The sequence below is a fragment of the Lygodium microphyllum genome, chromosome 25 (assembly GCF_053477565.2).
Source record: "Lygodium microphyllum isolate KBCC chromosome 25, Lygodium_microphyllum_v1.1.10, whole genome shotgun sequence".
In the NCBI taxonomy this organism is placed as follows: Eukaryota; Viridiplantae; Streptophyta; class Polypodiopsida; order Schizaeales; family Lygodiaceae; genus Lygodium; species Lygodium microphyllum.
The window spans coordinates 108,610,203-108,616,202 of NC_141159.1; positions in this window are offsets into that span (position 1 = coordinate 108,610,203).

Sequence of the window (6,000 nt, forward strand, 5' to 3'; positions counted from 1 at the left end):
GATTGTTTGGTTGAAATTATGGAAAATGAATGATTTCCTTAACTGCTGATGATAGGTTGATTGCCGTAGCTGTATATTTGTATAAAAGTTCTAATGGCCCATGGGTTGATTTCTAACTATGCCACTAAATGTTCCCTTAGGATTAGTGGCGGGAGCTATTCACCAAGGACTAGTTGCAAGAACCCTTCACCAAGGGGCTGATTTGGACCAAAGTGGAGGCTAAGATTGGCCTCAAACATGAGAGGTCTCCCCCTAGGGAAGGATTTTAGGCTAGGAGACGATAAGGGTGCTAGAGAGACTCTAGTCGTAAGTCCCTTGGGTTTGTTGGGAATGGCCTTAACCCCTACGAGCCCAAGATGGACTTCTTGAAAGGTCCCCATACTAGATAAGGGTAGATTAGTGGATGGTATGCCATGAGATTTGGACACAAGTCCCAAATTAAGGGATAGATGTCTTTATATTTGTGATAATAAATTACATGAAGGAACCAATCTTTAATGGCTAATTAAGCAAGCTATATTTGTGTCAAATATAAATGTGGTGTTGAGATGACAAGCTCAACACATGCGGACATTGATGATGGACCGCCTGGTTAGATGGGTCCACACGTCTATACTTAGCACGTCGATGGTCATTATGACTCTCACATGGCCACTGACTCATTCCTTATTATATTCAGGTTGTTACACCTATTTACAACTGGAATAGTTATAGCGCCAGTCGACTAGTGTAGTTGGTTATACATTGTCTGACTTAGTAGGCCACTTTCCTTTATGTTGTATCTTATCTATACTTTGTGTACATTGTAAAGTGTATAGAAAAAGAAGAAGAAACCAACAAGAAAACGTTTTGGCCTCCACCTCTCTTCTTGTCTCTTGAGTGAGCTTCTCCTTGTGCATTCTGTGTGTGTTCAGCGCAGCATCTTGAGCAAATCCCCCCACCATGCGATTCTTGACATGATATCAGAGCTGCGTCACTGAGAGAGGCTAATTTTGAAGGCTGAAGTGAAGGAGAAAAAGCAAGGTTCGAGCAAGCAAGCAACAGGTAAGAAGCTCTCCCATTCTTCCACTCTCTCTCTTGGATAATGCCTGTGGAGGCATCGGAAGCATGGCATAGCAAAAATCTCAGACTGCAGTGAGATTTGGTGTGTGCAAAGAGCGTTGTGTATTCTGCAGACCTGCCCTTTAGGGCTTATCCGCAGTTATTTTGGGCATCTGAGGCCATTTCAGGCCCCGTTTTAGAGCCGTAAGGTTGCAGACAGTAGTTTCAGGGTACACTATGGCTTCGGTTGTATTGACCGAAAGTGGGTGCACAGGTTACAGATTTCAGATTTGTAAGTTCAAAGGTGTTTATCATCGAATAAACACAAGGTTTATTGCAAACTGGTTGCAGATTGCATGTATTGTTGAGCAGATAGTGAAAAAGGCTGTCTGGTGTATTGCTGTGCACTACAGGTCGAGGGTTGCAGAAGATTTGCTTGCTATTTGGTATTAGTTTTATGATAATGGCAGAGAATAGTGGAAACCCCATCATTGAGAAGCTTGATAAGAACAACTACCCTTCATGGAAGTTCAGTGTTACGAACTTCCTTATTGAAAAAGGCCTCTACGAGTTTGTGTCAGGTGAAGAAAACGAGCCAGAGGTGAGTGATCCTCCAACTGCAGAAGAGACAAAGGCACAGAAGGAATGGATATGCAGCTTGGACCATACTTGAAAGTATGTTTTCTGTAAATACAAAGGCATGAAAGATTCAACTCAAGCAAGAGTTGAATACATTGAAGAAATAGAAGATGTCTATCAATGAATATGCACTGAAGGTAAGGAGCATTGCAGATGCCTTGGTAGCGATTGATGCAATGCCCGATGATGATGATTTGGTATCGTCTACCTTGGGTGGACTTAACAATGAAAAGGCTTGGAAGTCTTTTGTAACTCCGTATATGTTAGAAAGCCATTTTCAGATTTTGATGAGTTGGTCTCCCTTATGATGATTGAAGAGATCAACATGCAGAGTGAGACATCTGAAAAAAGTGGTGAACATGTCCAAGCTTTCTACTCCAGTTCAGGAAGGGGACATGGCAGGTTCTCTTCAAGAGGCCGTGGTACAGGACGTGGTAGTGACAACCGGCAAAATAGATTGAATCAGCAATTTGGCGATATCCAGGTTTCAAGAGGTCGTGGTAACTTTAGAGGCAGGGGGAGCTTTAGAGGCAGGGGGAGCTTTAGAGGAAGAGGTGGATGGAAGAACAGAGGTTCTAACAACTCTGGTATTGTGTGTCACTACTGTGGAAAAACAGGCCATATTGTAGCCCAATGTTATGCTAAGAAAGATGATATTTGCAGTGGTAAGTTGCAGCAAGGAAACTGTGCATCATCTTCACGACAGAATGAAGACAAAAATGAACGCATGTTTGTTATGCAGCATATGTTGAATGCTGTTACAGGAAAGGGAACACATGATGATGTTTGGTATGTTGATTCAGGTGCATCCAATCATATGACCAGCCATGCAGAATGGTTTGGAGAGATGCAAGATTTGCAAAATGCAAGTTATTTGCAGATGGGTGATGATTCATGCCACCCAATTTCACACATTGGAAAAGTTTCCTTGTCCTTGCATGATGGTAAGACAAAGAGTCTTTCAGATTAATTACATGTGCCATCTATTACAAAGAACTTGGTGTCAGTCGGTCAGAGCAAGGGCTGCAAGTCAAATTTCATGCAAATGGCTGCTTTGTAGAAGACTTCAATGACAAGTGCAGGTTGGTTGCAAAGGGAAGTAGAGTTGGACGTATGTTTACTCTGGATGCTGAAATTCCTACTATGAATGCTGCTATGTATGCCAAAGGAAAAGGTGTTGTTGCAGATATTGAAATTTGGCACAAACGCATTGGAGATGCAAATGTACAAAGGCTGAAGTTAATGCAGTCCAAAGGGTTGGTTACAGGTTTGCCTACATTTAGAGTTGCAGAATTTCATAAGGTATGCGAAGCATGTCAGTTTGGTAAGCAGGCAAGACAACCCTTTTCACATGATAGAGATTTAAGCAAAAATATCCTTGATGTTGTGCATACAGATATTTGGGGGCCTACACAAAATGTATCTCTTGGAGGCAGTTCATACTTTGTCACATTCATTGATGATTGTTCTAGAAAGTTGTGGGTATATTTTATGAAGGAAAAGAGTGAAGCGTTTGAGCACTTTAGAACTTTCAAGGCTACAGTTGAAAGTGAAACAAGCTTAAAGTAAAGTGTTTGAGGTCAGATGGAGGGGGAGAGTACCTCTCGAATGAGTTCAATGATTTTCTGAGGTCTCATGGGATAAAGAGACAGTTCACATGCATGTATACTCCACAGTAAAATGGGGTTGCAAAAAGGAAAAACATGCATATTGGAGAAGTTGCATGTGCCTTGATGGCTGAAAAGAATATGCCTAAGCATTTTTGGTTTGAGGCTGTTCATACTACTGTTTATATTATGAACAGAACTCCCATAGTTGCAGTTCATGGGATGATTCCTGAAGAATGCTTTACTGGCAAGAAGCCTGATGTATCGCACTTGAAGGTATTTGGCTGTGTTGCATATGTTCATGTGCCAGATGAGCTACGAAAGAAGCTTTACCCAAAGGCAGAAAAATGTCTTTATTGGATACTCTTTAGAGCAGAAAGGGTATCGCTGTTATAACCCTATCACATGTAAGTTCAGAGTGAGCAGGGATGTCATCTTTGATGAAATGAGCAGTTGGTATGCATCTAGTGGTGATGCATTGGATGATGATGATGATCATGACACTCATGTGTAGGCTGAAAAGCAAGAATCACGGACTCTTAGTGGACCAGAGACATCATCTGGTAGTCCATGGTCTGGGAGACTAAGGAGTAGCTCTACATCTTCAGGTGCATCTAGTAGCACTACAAGTAAAGACAAAGGAAAGAATAAAGTGTCAGATGGCATTGATGTAGTTCTTGATGGAGACTCCAGTGGCTCAGAGAGCTTGGCTGATGAGCTTGGTATTCCTTCTGTCAGGACACCAAGTGTACAGAGAGCTCATAGTAACGTAAAGGTTCCATTGAGTGATCCAGTGGTACGCAGATCTAGTACGGTCAAATACCTTGTTAAAAGATTTGGTTTTGAAGGTTATGCAGCTCACCATTATGCTTATATGGTGAAACTAGTTGAGGACATTGAGGCCACTTTCTTTGAGGATGTTGTTGGTCATACTCATTGGGATGCAGCAATGGATGAGGAGATGGCTGCATTAGAGGCCAATAAGACTTGGGATCTAGTATCATTGCCAAAGGGTAAGAAAGCTATTGGATGTAAGTGGGTTTATAAGATTAAGCACAATGGAGATGGTTCTATTAGTAGGTACAAAGCTAAGGTGGTTGCAAAAGGCTATGCCCAAACATATGGCATAGATTATGAAGAAACCTTCAGTCCAGTTGCTAGGATGGCAACTGTTAGATGTGTGATTGCTTTGGCAGCAGCCAAAGGTTGGAGATTGCAGCAAATGGATGTGAAGAATGCCTTCTTGCATGGTGATTTGTAGGAAGAAGTGTATATGGATCAGCCAGCAGGTTATGAAGATTTAGAGCATCCCACGTATGTGTGCAGGTTGAAGAAGGTGCTCTATGGGCTCAAGCAAGCACCTAGAGCATGGTCTCACAAGATCAGAGAGTATCTTGTTAATATTGGCTTTTATGTTTCTCATGCTGATTACTCACTTTATATGAGAAAGGGAGATGCAGGTTCGGTCATCATAGTCATCTATGTGGATGACTTGATTATTACAGGTGATAGTGATAGTGGGATTGTTGAAGTCAAGGACTTTTTGAAGAAGAAGTTTGAGATGAAGGATTTAGGTGAGCTAAGGTACTTCCTTGGCATTGAGGTGATCAGATGTAATGATTGTATATGGCTGTCCCAACTTGGATATGTTATCCAAGTATGGTATGACAACATGCAAACCACTTTCAGTCCCATTGGAGCAGAATGTAAAGTTGAGTGCTGATGTTGGGAATGAGATAGAAGACCCTACTATGTTCAGGAGGATAGTGGGGAGTTTGATCTACATGACCATTACAAGGCCAGACTTGAGCTACGCTATTGGTCTTGTGAGTCACTTTATGCAAGTACCTAGAAAGCCACATTTGGATGTAGTCAGATGCATATTGAGATATGTGAAGTCAACATTACATTATGGACTTTTCTATGAGGTAGGTACAGATGTACAGGTGCTTGGATATACAGATATGCAGATTGGGTTGGTAGTATGTCTGATAGAAGATCTACTAGCGGATACATGTTCTCTCTTGGTAGTGCAACAGTTACTTGGAGTAGCAAAAAGTAATCTACAGTTGCTGTGTCGAGTATAGAGGCTGAGTATAGAGGTGCTGCTGTTGCAGCATGTGAGGTAGTATGGCTGCAAAAGTTATTGGCTGATTTAGATGTGCAGGTGGAAGACCTAGTTGTCATTTATTGTGACAACATGGGCAGTATACAGTTGGCTAGGAACCATGTGTTTCATGCCAGGACAAAACATATTGAGCTACACTACCACTTTGTGAGAGAGAAGGTACTAGCAGGTGAGATTGACTTAGTGTATGTCAGCACACAGGATTAGATAGCTGACATCTTCACGAAGGCATTGGGTACAGAGAAGCTTCAAAAGTTTCGAAGCTTACTTGGAGTTGCAAAGATGCAGTTGAGCTTGAGGGGGAGTGTTGAGATGACAAGCTCAACACATGCGGACATTGATGATGGACCGCCTGGTTAGATGGGTCCACACATCTACACTTAGCATGTTGGTGGCCATTATGACTCTCACATGGCCATTGACTCATTACTTATTATATTCAAGTTGTTACACCTATTTATAGCTGGCATAGTTATAGCGCTAGTTGACTAGTGTAGTCGCTTATGCATTGTTTGACTTAGTAGGCCACTTTCCTTTATGTTGTAACTTATCTATACTTTGTGTATATCGTAAATTGTATGAAAA